General features: G+C 41.1%; 1 protein-coding gene across 7 annotated transcripts in view; it reads left to right on the forward strand.

Moving 5' to 3' along the window:
• The first annotated feature begins 5644 nt into the window (after window positions 1–5644).
• LOC143901266 (uncharacterized) overlaps window positions 5645–18074 on the forward strand; it is a 50829-nt gene continuing 38399 nt past the window's right edge. For 3 of the 7 annotated variants that reach the window (XR_013258029.1, XM_077413407.1, XM_077413401.1), the window contains exon 1: window positions 8318–8718. The gene's annotated coding sequence lies outside the window, so the exon portion shown is untranslated. Of the gene's footprint in view, window positions 5669–8317; window positions 8719–12432; window positions 12543–13264; window positions 13533–18074 lie in introns of those variants that run through there. The other 4 variants (XM_077413403.1, XM_077413402.1, XM_077413405.1 and 1 more) reach the window with 4 other exon arrangements.

The following is an 18074-nucleotide window of genomic DNA, read 5'->3' on the forward strand; positions in this document are numbered from 1 at the left end:
ACAAATGATCGTGGGAGAATCCCCTCCGCGCCGGAAAAAAGTTATTGTGGCAGGGAACCTCAGGTAAAAATTTCAAAGTCCTAGCTCATTTACTCTCGAAACGGCGAACAATCAAAATCTCGGTGGGACACGAAAGTGGATGGTTGGAGAATTACGTCAGTGTTGTGTGAAAGGTAAATGAGCATTTTTTTTATAAAAATGTATTTTTGTGTATAATTTAAGCGTATTTAAAATATTTTTGTCGTTAAAAAAAAATTTAACATTCCACAGAGGTCTATTATAGCTCAGAGGCAGGTGGAAGAGGTGGGGAGAAGCTACGATTATAAAAAAAATGATCTCATTTTTTTTTCTTATTTGCACTACTTTTAGCTTTAATTTGCGTTTTGGTTCATTAAGCTTCGTCAATTTGTTCGTGAGTTATTATTTTTTAAGTAAAACGAGTCGTAACGCGTGTTTGTCAACATATAATTGTTGTAAAAAAATATTTAAATAAATGATTTCCAAATTTTCTTTACATTGATTTTTAGTCGAAGGTACAAAGATATTATAATAATTTTTGGAGAATTTTTCAAAGCTATTAACATTTTGAAAAACACGTGGGACTCGAAAGTGCATGGTTGGAGGAATAAAAGGGCGGAAAAAACGTTGGAGTGAATAGGGCTAGTAAGATATTTGTTTCTTAAACTGGCAGGGATAAATTGAAGACTATGATTTATTCAATTGCGGTTCGAGTCTCGAAAGCTCATCCTTCCGCGCACTATCCGCGCGCGCTAGTTTTCGGAGATGATCGAGTGGAAGTCCCGTATTTCCCGCGTACAATACGGGACGTCCTTCGCGAGATTACTTGAACCGTGATGTAATCGTTGTGCAACAAGGGTCATCCACGCGACACGACGTTATCGAGAAAATTCTGAGTGCAACATTGACAATACGCAACACGCGATCCCACGAGTGGTCCCAGCGATGCATCCGGAATAATGGCGGAGAACCCCCGATTGTTACGCGAAATCGATGCGAGATACAATCGTAAAGCAACTCGAAGACGATTGTCTGCTCGCCCGCGGGGGATTGTAGCGTATAGCTGCTCGGAGGGAAGCTTGCGTTTGCGTCGCTCGCAAGGAACCTCCAAGGGAAGGCGTTTAACATTGCACAAAGCGCTATGACGAGCTGCACATCCAAGTATATTGGCTTAATTTTATCCTCGTACCGGAGGATCCTCTCTCCGTCGAGACGCTCACCGCAATGCAGTTTGCATAACTCAGTTTTTTAATACCGGAACGCATTATTCGACCGCTTTTATCTTTTACGGCGAGGCTTGTACGACGCGACACTTTTAAAATTACGATACGTAAATTACGTCCACCGCTTAAAATCGTGCTAATAAAGTGCAGGCATTCTAGGCTCAACGATGGCCCTTTGACATTTGATAATTAAAAATTGAACGGTCGAACGAGGAGGAGCGTAATGTACGATTAATGAGTTTCTTTCTGTTCGTGCCGCGATCAGATTACCCGTTTCGCAGCTTCTGCCGTGAAAATGGGGAAAATGGCACGACTATCTCCGATACCGGCAGACGTATTAATGATGTCATTAATACGTCTGCTTCGAGCGGTCTGTAATACGATTACGATCCCGTCCCGCCAGGGGAATTTCATTTCAAAAGTCACATTACGGCTGCTATCTCTTTGAGAACCTCAGAGGGATTTTTCCGAGAGACACCAGAAAATCGCGCGCAGAGGAAAGAGAAACAGGACGTTTCGGTGCTCGAGCGGTTTTATTGCCGCGCGATTTCTAAGTCAGAATCGATGAAGGATGGAGAAGCCCTATCGTTTCCCGCGGGTTCTCTCTGGGTACTCGATATCCTTTAATCGTGTTATCGCATGCAGTACCTACAATACGCGCGCGGCTCCAACAAAAGACACGTGAAAGCTTATTTTTACACGCCATCAATTTTCCCGCGCGGCACGCGAGAAGCATTGCGTGCGTGTACACCCGACAGCAAACCCCCCTTATCCCCCCATCGTCATCGCGCGTAGAATGATTCGGGTCGTTTCGCGGGAAACAGACGTTGAACGATCATCCCTCCTCCGTGAAAAGCAATCTCGGTGACGCAGAATTCAGAGAATGCCGTGTAAACGCCGCTGCTAATGTTTCACCGCGCTTTCTCTTCCATCTTCCCGCTTTTCCGTACACCTCCGCCTATAGCCTTCCTCGTCGCGTGTTTTATATGAAATTTAATCTCGCGCTTGCCGCGCCATTAAATTTAAACTTTCAGCAGTGAGACAGTTGCGCCGGTGTCTCATTAGTTGAGTGGCGGAAAAAAAGAAATTAATAAACTTTTTCGCGAGTTAAGTTCCGATATAGTAAAATTGTCTTTAAACTTATTAGTTTTTCTTTTTTTACTTATTTACTAACAATTTTCAGAATTTTTATCTTTATTGTTTTCCTTTCAGAGCTTATACGAAAAATTACTCTCGTTCGAGAATTTTTTTACGCGAAGTAGTAAAATCGTCTTTTTAATCAAACGAGAAATGCGGGAGAAAAAAAACACGGATTCCGTTTAATCAAAATTCGTGTCCATGCTTGATTAAAATTGTTCTCATTTTCTTGTATTTACCGTGATAAGTCTCCCTTCCTCGGCCCAGATAGACTGTATTAAATGTTAACAATATCTATGGTAATTTGAACTTAAAAAGCGCTCGCGGTCGTAAGTCTACCGATTGAAGGATATCACCCTGAATTAAAGTGGCGGCGCTGGAAAGTAGTAAAAAGAGATCTCGGCTTTAATCCGATTCGAGACAGGGGAGAAGTCGTTCACTTCACGGGTTGTGTCGTTACTTTTGAATAAAGAAGAAAGCAACTTTTCAAGGTTTCCGACGAAATTCGCCGTCTTCTCCGAGTAATTGTTGAAATAATGAAGAACACGGAAACGTACTTGGTTGGCTGGTGCGGACGCTTTTAAGCCTGAGAATAGAAAATCGAGCTAAGTTGGGCTCTACCTATATTTAGAAAGTCCTCGAGGGGGATAAGTCTTGATATAGGATCACTCGTTAACGCGCGAGAATTGCCACCTACGCTTCTTGCTGACGACAACTTATTCCCGTCGAAGAGCATCCAATCGTCGGGTATATAAGAGCTTTCAAAATTGTTTCAACAAAATTGATAAAGAGCGGAGAACGGGGTTTAAAGGGGCACTGATTTCGGACCCGTATAGCGACTCGACTATCAAACGTATCGTCGATCGCACGATCGAATAAACGATTTATTTATAGTAATATAATAACGACGATATTTTTTGTGCAATCGTTCGATTAATTGCTATTACTTTACACTGCATTTTATATCTTATAAACGCAAAGCTAAGATTAAAGATGAGAATCTTTTAAGAGCAAACTCGACTTAAATTGGCACGCTTCAAATTCCGTCAGTCGCAATTTACTCGCAATACTAATAGCATTCCTTGAAAGCTTCTTATAATATAATACCCGGAACAGGCACTTAAAATACAACTACCATAAGCTACGAACATGGTAGGATTATATTCCATAAGGCTTCAAACGTTTAACGTAATTCTACTTCGCGATAGCTTTATGATTAACATTATCTAATTAACTATGTCAATATACAATATAATTCATAAATGTCTGTCGAATAAGTTCTTGAGAAAAGTTCTTTTTTCAGCACTTGCTCTTTTTCCGAATTCCCAAAGTATCAGTTTCTGGTCAAATATTAGCTACAGAGATATTTTGTAAATGAGTAAACAATCGGAACTCATCGAAAAGTGTCGCAAATTCGATCAAAAAGTCATGAATTCTGCTGGGCGATGATGTCCCACGATCGAATGAAGTTTCAAGCATTGAAAATGGAATATTTTTACCTGTCACTAACGACGGACTGCGTGGACTAAATCTTTTAGATAAACGAAACAACCATGTTTTTCTATGTAGTTTGTTTCACGCGCTTCATGTAACAAGGCGACAGAAATGCTGATGTTTATACAATTCCGCTAATTACGCAAATGACCGATATAGCGAATTGAAAAATTTTCTTTTGGCATATAATTATATCGATATTTTTGAAATGTCATCGGGTCGTTTGGCGCTTAATAGAAGGACCCAATTAGAGTTAATACTGTTAATAGCGTAAGTTCTCGCGGTAATCGATTTGGCCGGGAATTTATTTGCGAGTGTCGCGCGTCGATTTCACCGAATAATCGAAGGTAAACTCGTTAACCCACGCGCACTGGTTAAAGTTCGCGAGGCTGTAGGCGCCTTCAATTAGCGTCAAGTCAGGTAATCATCAGGCGACGTTTAACTCGCGAGATCAGGTCGCTCGCGCGCAGATAGGAAGTCAGAACTGTTTGCACGACCTGAATAAGCGCTGCTCGTTGGACCCGTCAACGTGCACGAACGTATCGTGCGCGCTGCGACACGTGTATAAAATAAAATATTCATATGGCACGTGAGCGGACTGTGAATAATCGAATTTGTTATCAACATTCTAGCGATGTGTACGAGAAGCGTTCGTTTTAATAAAAAATATGCGAACGGAGTTAATAATATATCGTATCTATTACGAGGATAAAAATATGATAGGGAAAATTGCAAACGTAAAATTGCGACGTAATGTCCATTCGGCGATTCATTTTGCCTCAAGAACTAATTTTTCGCATGACCGTTCATCGCGATGGCTGAAAGTTTCTTGTTTGGAGTAAACCATCAAGGTCGTTGGTTAACATTAATCGACATTTATGAAGGCGTTGTTCATTAACGTTACGTAGCGGAGCTGCGAGCCCCGTCACGCTCGCATCTTCCGCGTCCTGGTTAAATATAGATCTCCCTGATGTGGGCGACCCTAATTCTGAACGAACTCCCGATTGTGTCGCCTGGTTAGCCACCGCATAATTGAACCATACATATCGGAGTGATCGAATTGCCGAGGTGGGTGGATTTCGGATCGAAGGGTTCCTAAACTATTCGTATATTCTTGAGGGACATCGGACTAAAATGGATGGAAAGGACAAAATCACATTATCTTTATTTGATGGAAGAGGAACTCACACGAACGTGTCTCACGTAAAGAGCAACTATTTCGTTACAGCGTTTCTTTCGACATCTGAGAAATTGAAGGATCGATGCAAAAATAAAAAGAAAATCGCAATTTATGAGATCTCGTACTTTAAATGTTCTGGAGAATTTTAAATTTTTTAATTCTAACGGAATAACAAATTTCGTTCAACGTAAAAAGCATTGTTAAACGTATTAAGATTTATAAAATTCTAAAAGACACTTCTTCGGAATCCTCGTATCAATAATGCACTAACGAAGGGACGGAATCGACCGCTCGGCAAGATGTCGTTTAAAGTTTTTTACATCACTCGGGAAACGATGCACTTTAACCTAGATCACTGAGGATAAGACGAGGCAGTTATTAGATGGAGAAGACCACCTCTCCTTGGAGCGTCACCGCGTTAGTGCAACCGCACGTCCTGTCTAAAGGTTAATCTTGGCGATAAACACGGACGCCACGACTGAGGCAGTGGGAAGGAAGTCCTCGGCGACGTTCGGAGCACATGCTTTCCGTCTGATAAAGGCAACGAGAAAAAACAAGATTATCGCTGCAAGCTCCATTAAAATTAGTATCCTCGCGCTAATTAAGGGTGAGAAAGGTAAGTTTAAAGTGCGCCAACTATAATTATAACGACGGAGAAAATATATCCGATATAATAAGTTATCCACTCCAGCCTTCACTGTTGAACAACTTCCGTTGTTCTTTCTTTTAAATCGCTAATGTCTACTGTCTACCGTCCAAGATTCTTCGGATATATATCTCTTCTTCATTTCGTCGGGATCTTCTTTTGATTTTTAATTTTCCGGGGTTATGGGAGCACGTTCGCTGGCGCGCGCAAGCAGAATGTTATAGAATTATATATCACCTCGTGAGAGAACAGAACATTCTTTCTCCGACCGTTACGAAGCTGAGAGCACCACCCCCCCTTCCCTCTGTCGCATCGCTATTAATCTTACCCCGAGTACCAGACAAATCGACTGCTCCGACCCGGTTTTGTCTCCCTCCGAAGAAGCGTGTATTATGGGAGGATTCCGCGATATTAAACGCCTCACGTGCATTATAAATCTGCCCTCTCGGATTCAGCCGCGCGACAAGATACGCGAAATATCGTCCCCCCGATGCGCGAGTTAATATTATCGTGCCAGGAGAGTCAATAAAAACGTACCGCGCGAAAGCTGCGTATCTCTCTGCATTTTCGAAGAACGGCATTCACCAGGGTCAATCTGTCTGCATTGTTCCGCGCTCGTTGCGTTCGTCGCGTATATTGTGCCGGCTGTATCGACGATGAAATTAAAAGCGAAATATTCGAACGTGTTATGAACACACACAGAACGTATTGTACACTATATGCAAAGCAATGCTTACTTCGGTTTCAATCACAAATTGAATATAATTTTTTTGACAATATAGTATAACAGTATCGTTCCACGAGCACTGACAGCGATAGAGATATTGTTATTTCCGAATGCGATACACTTATTTTGTCGGTATCATATAAAATTTCGCCGAACTACGCAACAGAATCTGTTCGATCAATTTATCTTAAAATATGCGCCAACCCACTGTACATACGTGGAAAAGCTGTTGAAATAACCGTTGCACATCAAAGAACGTCTCGGAGTAAAGCTACACGACCCAGGGAATACGCGATTACCAGGAACGAAAAAATTCTTCTAGCCGGGACAAGTTACAGTTACAGCCGGAAGAAATATGGCTGCATAAAGCGTGGAGACAGAGAGACTCGACAAGACGCAGTCACGATACCGCCGCCGCTGCTGCATTGCTATATATATGTGTAGAACCGCGTAATGCCACTATTTCATCGTGCTTCTCGGCAGGGCACACGTAATGAGATTGAGCCCGAGTGCGAGCGCGAAAGTTCGGATAGTATGCTTTCGCGTAACCATGCCACCGCGGGTGGTAAGTATTCGGGTGTTTTACGGGCATAGTAGCTTAACGGGCGAACTCGAGTTTAGACAACGTAAGAGGATTTGCACGCGATGTTATTTTCGCGCTGAGCAGCCCGAGGCTCGTACATTTTCTTCGAAGCGCGGAACGAAGAATGTTTAATAACTCGCTATTCACCGGGGAACTATAGTTGTCTCATAAATCATGCATTTTTGAGTTCGCACTCGGAGTTTTCTAACGAACAAGTAAAAGTTAAACATTTCTCTCGGTCTGTTCGCCCTCAACTTGGTTGGAACTTTCGGTTCAAGTAAACACGCACGAAGCGCAAATTTTTCGTATATCAAGGGAATAAAGTTTGCAGTTCCAAACATGCTGAAAAGCGGATTATTCTTTTTGGCAAAATCAAAAGAGCGCTCGGTGCGTTTTCTCTCGGCAATCGTTTTTTAATTTATCTCTCTGAAACGCTGCCAAATGTAACGCAGAGCCAGCCAAAACGCTTGCCCCGTAGAATATAACGAAATACTGGAATTCTGAAAGTGTCACGCAACGTATCTGGCACCAAGGTGACTGTTAATTCACACGTAACAATAACCCGTTAATCGTTGGCAATTAGCTGTAAAGTTCCTAATATATATGGAGACATTTCTCCGTATACTATAATTACAAAAGCGGCAGCTTGCGTTTCTCCTGATTTATTCATGCAGAGATTTGCATATCAACGATAACGCAATGCATTTAGTACCTAATTGATATTCTTAGTGATATCGACTTTAACATTGTACACGTTTCCTGATTATAATAAGAAGTAACTGGGTCTCCTTAACGAGTACAGAATACATTCTGTAAAAATAATTCTTATTCAGGAAGTAGTAGAAGTAAAAGTCGCCTTATTATTCGAAGTTTCTTCGACAAGGACGACCGTCTTCGACATCTTCCTGTATATCACTTTCGGATAAAAAAGTATCAAAAGCGCGTCTGATGACATTACATTTTCTAGCTCGATGTCTTTATTCTTAAATAAAGAAAACCTAGATGCGATCTATTGGAAACTGCGCGTATAAGAGATTTCAATTTGGTCGTAAATCCTCGAGAGTGGAAAACGCGCGAGCTTTGCTTCTGTACAACTCGTTTCACATCAGCGGATCTCTAAACGTAAGATTTAGATAAATATCTTCCACTCTACCCGATGCCATCGGGGATAAGACAGCCCCGACGCCGATAAGGGCACCCCGCATCCGCGACAGGTCGCGGTCTCGCGTGTCGCCGCCGATCTGCGCCCCACGTCGGGATTCTCCACCCGCACCTTCCCGGCTCGGGGGTGCGTTTCAGTCAGCTTCGAGCCGCGAGTGGGGTAAGTTGCGCCGCGCGCCGGCTCGCTGGCCCTTCGCAGAGCGAGGCACCCAGTCCCAACGCCGCCCCGCGCACTCACTCATTCTCGTCCGCCGATAACGAGAAGCACAACCCCCGACGATCGGCGCATCGCCGCGCGCCGATTCAACCGGCGTGACGCGGCGCGCGCTCGCGTAAAAAAAGGTCCGCGAGGAGATCGAGAACGCGGGTGAATGCATCGTGATCGCACAAACGTATATTTGGCGAGCTTTTCTTTCTCTCGGTCTGCGCGGTTCGGTTCTTGTCTTTCGCGGGGGACTCGCCCCGAACTTTAATGACGACGATAGAAGAAAACGGCGGTAGAGTCGCGCGTTACACATGAACGCGAGCGGACAGCTTCATCATGCTGAGGTGAGTTCTTGTATTCCTCCCTTCTTGTATTCGATCTAGTTCGCGGCGTGACTGTGACTGCGCAATTTCTTATATAACGTAACCGCGGAAGACCCTTGGGGCGGGAAAGCTTCGGGTTTTGCAATCACGGCGAAAAGTCTCTTCTCATCGGCTTGACATGTTCGTTATGTTTTTATATTCTTATCGTTTCGCGTTTCTTTTAGCTAGCGGGTCCCCTCCATCAATTCTAACTTAATTTCTTCTCGATAAAAGTCGATGTGAATCAACGATTTGCGAGTTCCGCGGCTCAAATTTTAAGACTTCCCATGAAGTACAAATGGACGATGAAATTTCCATTTAATGTTCAATGAATTTCAATAATATTTCAATTTATGATTCAATTTATCTTTCAATTTGTACCTTTCAAAGTCTCATACTCGATTACAATGCACTGTACAAAATTATGCCATCATAAATAGTAAAAGTCATGCGTAGGAAGTATATAGAGAAAGATGGTCGACTTTAACTCTTTTTCAAACGAATGTCATATTTCGAGGGTGACAGCTGCTAAGTTAAGTTTTAAACGGGAAACGTATAGAAGAATTTCAGGAAGAAGTTTATTCAAGAGAACTCAGCATCTGCATTCTCTTGCATCTTTTTTCAAGAAAGTTTGTGTACACCAGGCGACTGGCCGTTGACCCTATTTCGCGAAGTAGTTTTATTTCATTTGGAACAAAAGTCTGTTTCTCGCCGAGTCTCGCGATAAGTAGGGGGAACTCGCATAGCGCCAATACTGTCGATGCTGAATGTTAAAATGGAGATGCGTGATCGAACGAGAAATCGGATGGGACTGTGAATTGTAGCGCGAAACTACAACGATGCGAGCAAATCTCTCAAGTGGGTCAACAAGTTGAACATTCTGTAGACAGAATGTAGCTCGATTTTGTATTCGGGGACACGTTGTGATACGATGATAGTCGAAAACGTGAGTAGCAATCGTTAGTTTTACCGCTGGAGGCTTTTAAGAATTTATGATTAGAACACGGAAAAAAGGATTAGCTACTATAGCTTTGATTGGGATACAATAGGGATAACTAACGTTTTTTGCAGCAAGAGCTACAATTTAACAATAGTAGCAAAACTTTAACGAATAATTTTGCTACTATTGCTAAATTACAGCTTAGTTATCACTGTTTCACAACTACTTTGCTAAAACAGCAAATCTTTTTTCCCCGTGACGACTAAATTAATGCGTGCATGGTCCCTTTTAAATTGCGTGGCGAAAGACTAATGGATGGACTAATGGATGGATTGGATAAAAAGGAGCTAATCTATCGTATATGCAAACATTCAGACGTTATTTTCTAAAAACGTGTTCGATAGGGGATATATTTAGCAACGATTACGTCGAAGCGACGACATTCTGGTATATCTAATTTATTCATCGCGTCTTGGGGAAAGAAACTCGTAGCTGTTCTTACATTTAGTCATTATTTTCGTCATCGTTTTCGGCCTGTTGACGCGAAGAAAGAAAGACGTAAGCCAATATTCCGCGCGTTAGGATTCAGCTCTCCTGATACGTTCATAATGCCGAAAATGCGCGCCCATACGCCATGACGAATTGCGCCAAAGTTGCCCATAATATTTTCTACGTCGCTGATGTTCTTACTGCTTTTTTTCTCCTCGAAAGGTAGTCGCCATTCATCTGCCTCGAGACTCTCCTGAGATATTAGTCTCCTATCTCCGCCCTTTCTGCATTTCGCGCATGGCACACCGCCTGCAGAAAAACGAACGTCCTCGCTCGCAAATATTCCTACGTCTGTCGAAGTTCCGCACCATAAATTCTCGGCAATAGATATAGTATGTACGTTTTAATATTTACGAACGGCACTCGCTCACGAGCATTCGCACGTCGTGTAACACTGCGGCCTTTATGTATTATTCGGCGCTCCAAGATTTACCATGAAGTCGAGCGCACCCTAGAGCAATCCGAGTTTTGTTTGCGGACACGCTGACCGGAATTTTGGATTAACCACAATACCACAAAACATCGTAGAGAGAAAGAAGGAGAGAACACAGATTTTTTTCCGTGGTAGTTTCAGGAAAGCGTGTTAAAAATTATATATACGTGAATATAAAAAGTAATAAAATAAAAATTACCTTTTGGAGTTTTTGATGCTTTTAAAAGCGAGTTAATACGAATAAAACCTAATATATTTGTAGAATTGGTAGAATCAAACAAATTTAATTGTAGACTTACACGATATTATGATATTCATATACGATAGGAGTTTTGCTAACATCAAAGAAATGTTAAAAACAAACCGATCAATTTTTCGCGCTCTATTTTTGCCGCGATCGATCGTGGGGTGCTGTCGAACGAGCCATTGAAATGACGAGCGAAGTTGTGCGTTCTCCCATTGTTTTCTCTCTATTTTTTTTCGCACGTCGGTGCTGTGCCCGTCGTTCCGAAAGATTCCATTACGTATACGTACATAAAGACGCGTCACGGAGAGATTCCGAATTCCGATCCCCGAGACTTGCCCGTACAATACATGCGACATTTTCATAATGCACAAGTTTACATTTCTCGGCAACCCCGTAAAACGCCTTTACGACCCCAGAGGATGGTTATCGCGTGGGAGAGGGATGATACTTTTCAACCGGACTTTATTACATCTGCGGGTACATCCCATATCGCACCCATATGTCTCTCCTTGCGCTAAGTTCTATTTTCGTTGCGCCATATCGATCCTCGCTTACGCCGTTTGAAGTCGTAACACCGCGTCGTTGGCCGTGCTAAATCTCGTTTGCAAACGGCAAAATTAAACGAGCGAGCATTGTCGCGTATCAGCGAGGAAAGGAAAAGAGAAAAAAAAGGAAAAAAAGAAAGAGAAACGACGCTAATACCTGGAGGGATAAACGCGGAGATACGTGTAAATCAGTCCGAGTCGTATTTTAACCGAACGCTCGTTTTGGGGAGCACAAGACACATGCAAATAAATCGCGTGTCGTGTCGTATGTCGAAAGAGCTGGATACGAACATTTACGATTTATCGAGGTTCAATCCTTTCAAATATGAATATTCAACATGTCAATTGTATAAATAAAGAATCTCCTTCATTTATGATTGACGTACTGAGTATTCATGGGAGACGTAAGGATATGCGTTTGAAAAATTATTTTATTTAATATTGTTATTGTTAAATGTGCAACGTTACGTAGTTTTCATCTTTATTTTACGCGGCATTACCTACGGCATTACTTACCGGAGTGAATACCCGCAGTGAATACTTTTTGTAACGACTTTGCAATTCTCCGCGAAATGAATTGCGAAAGTAGTAAAAACTAGTAAGTACAGCCATAGAGAGAGTCGTTCTTTCTTTTTTCCCCTTTTTGTGATGGTGCAAAGCTGTTCCGCTTTAAAATGAACGTGGCTCTAAATGTGCCACGGTTGCCTGGCATTAGGAATCAAATTTAAAAATTTCCGATGTGCCGTTACGCGCGCGTCCACCGAGTCCAGTCCGTCACAGTGGTCAAGCTTGATAATTAAACCGACACGGCTGCATTAATGCTATTATAATAAGTGCACTCTGGGTACGATCTTCATTATATCTTTTTTAATCATTCACGCATAATGCCTTTAGAATCTTAAAACACTTCGTGTTAGCCTCCATAATTATGTTAGTCATCGATTTCCTCTTCAGAAAAAAATCGGCTATAATTTCATCTCAGAATTTTTCAGAATACGGTGGGTAATTGCAAGAAAGAGAGGCTCGATAAATAAAATACGGAATACCCAACGACACGTTTCGAGAACTCCCGAGGAAATCCAACAGTCGAAGGTATTTACGTTCAAATGTTTCTCTCATCGAGATTTTATCGAACATTTCGCGCATTTCTACAGAGATCCGGTCGCATATTAAATATGGATAAAACAATAGAGAGACAGTGCGCGTTGCGCGACAATAAAATGTTGAGTTCGTCAATTAACAAACATGCGGATCGATGGTCAGATTAATTGTTGTCGTTAACAGAGCTGCTCGCTATGGCAGAATCCCCCTTTGCTGAAACGGAGTAATTAATTGCTAACTGGTAACAACGCTTGCGGACACGCGCCGACGACGACGGTACTCGTCATTAATTGAGAATCCAATCGAAAGTTACATCGTTACTTTGACTACGTGCGATACAAGTCGGGTCGGAGCGCGCCGAGATTCGTTTTCACGTTTTCCATTAAAATTCCTGCTCACACCCTACCGTGTCAATTATTCACGTTCCTTCGAGTAGGGCGATATTTCGAACACGCGCGTAAAACCTTCTTTGTTAAATTTTCTTTCGAGATACACGCGAGTAAATGTTATTTCTGTAATAATTTTTAATATATTTAATATATTTTTTATAATATATATATATATATATATATATATATATTTTGTACAAAATATATATATTTAGAATTTCCTATCTTAATTTAAATAATTATAACCTACAGATGAAAATTGTATATCATTTAATTTTGTCTGATTTATAAACAGTAATAACTCAAGATCTCGTATCTGTTAAGGATTTCAGTATTACGATATCGCGAACATCGTAAGCTTGAGAGAAACCTTTCGTTCAAGAATTTCCCTTCGAGAATTTCCGTCGCGCAGGCTTCGACGGTCGACAGGGAGATTTTGCGAGGCGCTTAACTTGAAATGTTTCTTCAAATTGCCGTGGGAGTAAATCGACTTCGTGGGATGTAACGGTATGCCTATATAGGAGAAGCTACTAACGATGGGAAATTACGCCCGGCGCATCAATATGATAACGAGATCGCGATATCAAGAGAGGTAACATTTTGTCTCCCGTTTAATTTATCTTTCGCCGTTTCTCTCGGTATACGCGATTGTCGCGTAGGTGGCCATCTTTGCGAATTTGCATATTGACATTTACCGCCGCCGATTTTTATGTCAGAGTATAGGTATACGGTAAAACGCGGAACGTGTTACGCTTGCATGGAGAGACGTACGATTTTTATTACGTTGTAAAGCTTTCCTCGCTATTTCGTTTTCCATTCCGATTCGGCAGTTAACGATTGCACATCGCTACGTTTTCGCATATCCGGCTATATTAAATCGGAAATCTAATTTATTCAAGTACTCGAAGTTTATTTATTGGTACTCATGCTACGTATTTATAACACTCTCTCGACGCACTTACACGATTCTCGATTTACCATAACGTCGAATGCATCGTTCTATCGTAACTTTCGATCCATTAATCTGTCGAACCGTTCGTCGTATCGTACGTGTATCGCGCATCTGTCTCCATTGTATGCTTTACAATTATATCGTCTGATTCGGAATGGATTCGGAATAGTTGGCGAGTAACCCCCTGAACGAATCCCCGAACGGTAGGACCCCCGAGATCCGCGCACGTTATACAAACTTGGCGTGATATGAAACAACTTGCTGGAGCAGGTCGGCGTTAATGCCATTACATTACCCATTTAATCTGAATACCATCAACATAATCATGTTTGCCAACATCTTGCCTTGGCCTGCCCTGGCCTCTGTATCTCGTCTATTTAATTATGCCTCCTTCACCGAGATTACGTGGGAAGACGCGGTGACATTTAGCGGAGCGAGGGCAACGCCGGCCTTAAAGACACCGCAATCGGTAACGGTGAGACCGCGACTCTGATGGATTGCTATCCTGTCATTCTCTCTGGATCGGTAAAAAGTAATTGATATAGTTCGGTAGATGACTTCGGAGAAGAAAAACAAAGAGACGAAGCGGACGGCACTTGAACAAGTAAAACGAATGAGCTCTTGGTCGACTACTTGTACCTTCTAACGGTAACCGTATTCTTTTTGTCACAAGCATCATGAAATGCTCTTTTCTGGTAGGATCAATCGCGGAAGAGATGGAGTATTTCCTTTGCTATATGCACGGTTACTTTGTCGGAGCGCTTGATATTCCGCTCTCGGAGGACCTCTTCTCCGAACCCCCGATGGTCTTACTCTAAGTTTACTAACCCAATCATTCAGAATTTAATCTAGCTTGCGGGAACGGAAATTTTTTTTCTGTCGTATCAATAAAGTTCTTTTCTAGAATCAGAGAGTGGTTCGAGAATAGATCGACTGCTAACTCATTAAAAACTTTTTACAATACACAATATAAGTTTAACTTGTCATAGATATTTTTTGCAATATTTGCTCTTAAAAGGATGCACATAAATCTTAATAAATGTTTAGAAATAAAGAGATTAAGAAAGAGTCCGCCGCTATTTCTCATTAAATGTTCCTGCTCATTTTAATTTCCGAGATAAATATCAGTTTATATTACGAGAAAAGCACGTTCACGTTAAACCGGCCTAAACCATTAGCACTATGCTACAAGTCATTAGCGTAATTATGAATTGATGAACTTTTCCTCCTACGAGAGAAGATTAGGATTTCTCGGAACTGCCGGATTTTCCGCGAAATACATTTTCGCGCGTTTTACTTCCTTTCCCGCGGCATCGGAAATTTCACTTTTTGTTTCGGACACGTCGCTACAGGCGCCTCGCCTGTAAGAGCGAAAAAGTTCCGCTGACATGACGTCGATTTTTGCAGTTGAATTTCTGATGTTGACAGGCTGTTACGCATTAGCTTTGAACGAACAGTTATAAAGAATTTTGTTTTCACAACGGTAGCTATATTTATTCTTCAGACTACGCGCTTCTGTATAGGCATGAAGCTTTTAATTTTTGTTGGCAACGTACGTCGTTTTCTCGTTTCGTTTGCGTGGTAATAGGAGAAATTGAGTAGTAAGAAGCTACTTTGTCTGACTCAGCGTTGCCGCGTTAAATACAAGGGGCGTAGCGTTCTACAACAGAATTACGTTCTTTCTCGCGCGCTCATTACGATGCTCTCGATGAATACGATAAAACTGTATGACAAAAGGGAAATATAGCGGCCACTATCCCTAGATATAAATATTGTGGAATTTTGCACCGCGCGCGAAAAGTGCTATATCTCGAGCTTTTTGTTCTCTCATTCACTTATTATACACGATCATTCAGCTTGCAGATTATTTTGAAGCATTTACTGCAATACGTTAACATTCTCAGAAATGAGTTTTATCGAAAGATTTCAAGCTTTTCTAGCTAGAATCTGTTGAGAATAACACGTGGCTTCTGTCTATTCCGTGAAGTGTTTCAGAAAATACCGAGTATTTAGCAACGAGATTTCTACAAAGCAACAGCAGCAATTTTTTGTATCTATGAATACTTTTGTATCTATATCTGTGAATGCTTTTATAAATTCTATGAATTCACGATTGCTTATACAAATATACGTATGGACTTTTATTTCTATAATGATTTCCTAGTAAAGATGACAGAGTAAAAGGACAGTATTGGTTTGATACAAAAATCATATCAACAAGAAAAAGATGAAGTATAAAAAGCTGACCTTATTTTATAGAGAATCCTCGATTAAAGTTAAGTGCTTTTACCATCATTTGAAGATAGAAAAATGCTTCAAATGTCAACAATAAGAATTACAGAAAATATATATGTTCTTTTAAGCTCGTGCTATTGGCCTCGCTGCACAAAGACTTCTTAAACTGAAGTTGTTACAATAATTAAAGAAAATAATAAAAGAATGGCGCGTGTAACCTGGATCAACTTTCCATTTAATTTTAATTCCTTAACTTTTCATTAAATTTCGTCGAAAACTCGATAAGAGAATTAAACGTGAGTGCTTGTGTTAAAATTTTATCTAGAAATGGCTTTTGTATTCAGGCCGCCTGCACACTTATGATATATACGCAAAAAAATCCCTCGATAAAGTGAAATCGTCAAGCATTCATTCTCTCATTCTCTCTTTTATTCTCTTGCATCCTCTTTGTTTTTTCATTTCACTCATTTTGCATTTTCTTTCCTCCAGAAAAATCGTGATGCCGGATAATTGAATATAGAATTATAGATGGCGTCCCCTTTTTTGACGTATTCTGCCGCATATTTTATTGCGAAAAATATTACCGATATCGGTGTCTCCCTCTTATTATTGTTTGGTGTGTTATTGCGATAAATATTACCACATGCCTCGATGGTCGAATTGGTACGACGCCCTACACGGAATGAGGGAGGTTCCAGGTTCGAACCCTGGCTGAGGTAATATTTTTCGCAATAAATTTAATTATTTAATTTAACTTAAATTATTTTTAAAATGAGATGCTTATATATATAAGTATCAAAAGTTATTAACGTCTTGACGACGAGGACCAAAACCAATGGTCGAATCGTCACGATGATTGTTTGCCAAATATAGCCGAAAATGAAAGTTTAATTGTTTGTTATATTGTTGGCAAGTTACAAATGTACTTATGGTTTATTCAACCTACATGTATTTTCAAAGTGTTCTAAATATTCTAGTTCGTGTTTAAGTAAGACTTCGTAATGAACAGTTCTAGGTTTTGTTGAAATAATTAGCGTTGACGATTGGTTCGCTCGAAAACTGCAAGTAAGCGCTGGCTTCAAGGGTCATCATCACTTGCGAGCTACAATATATAGTCTGCCAACATCTCCACTCGCACAGTTCCCGGCGTCTATACGTGTTTCTCGTTTATCCTCGACCCGTCAGAAACTCACTTATTCGTGGTCCATCCCTTCGGGATAGGTACGTGCCCGCGGAATAATTTTGTAGACGATAAAAATTGAAACGAATCGCGGTCGTACGCGTATACACGGCATCGCACTCTGCGGGATTGGCATAAATTCCACGCCGTTAAGCTCGCCCGTTTCATTTGCCGGCTTGCCCCAACAGAAGACAAATGGTTTCCTCGGATGCCCGCGGGAAAAATGATAAGAGAAAAGGCGCGAGTGGGTGGCCGGAAAGAACGCTGCGTGTCGGCATGCTTGTTGATCCATACGTATAGATTAACGCTTCAGCTTTCCGAGGACTTAACTCGCTCGATTATCACTAGACTTACGGAATCGTTTATCTTAATGGCACGTCAATTAGTATTAAGTTAATTGATTTTGCCTAGTGACTATCCGCGGTGCTAATCGAGCGTGATAAACGTTTTCGCGTTATATTTGGATATACGGAGATTTAATAGAGTGATGCGGGCGTGATTAATTATATTGCCTTCATTTAAGTACTGATACCGAGAGCCAAAAGTGATTGATAAATGGCTGTTTGGTTAAGTCAGGGTATTTATTATGAGAATAATTACCTTTTGTAATTAGTTACTCTTCTTATTGTTAGTGACAAAATATCTTAAGAGTGCCATATGATATAGTCTAGCAATACCGTATTTTATTATGTGTTTTTATTATCTGTTCCGACTTATACTCCTTATCGATCTTATTTGCATGCCGTTGTTTGGTCGAGAAACTCTCA

The sequence above is a fragment of the Temnothorax americanus genome, unplaced genomic scaffold (assembly GCF_048541705.1).
Source record: "Temnothorax americanus isolate GAGA-0224 unplaced genomic scaffold, ASM4854170v1 Scaffold33, whole genome shotgun sequence".
NCBI classification, from domain to species: Eukaryota; Metazoa; Arthropoda; class Insecta; order Hymenoptera; family Formicidae; genus Temnothorax; species Temnothorax americanus.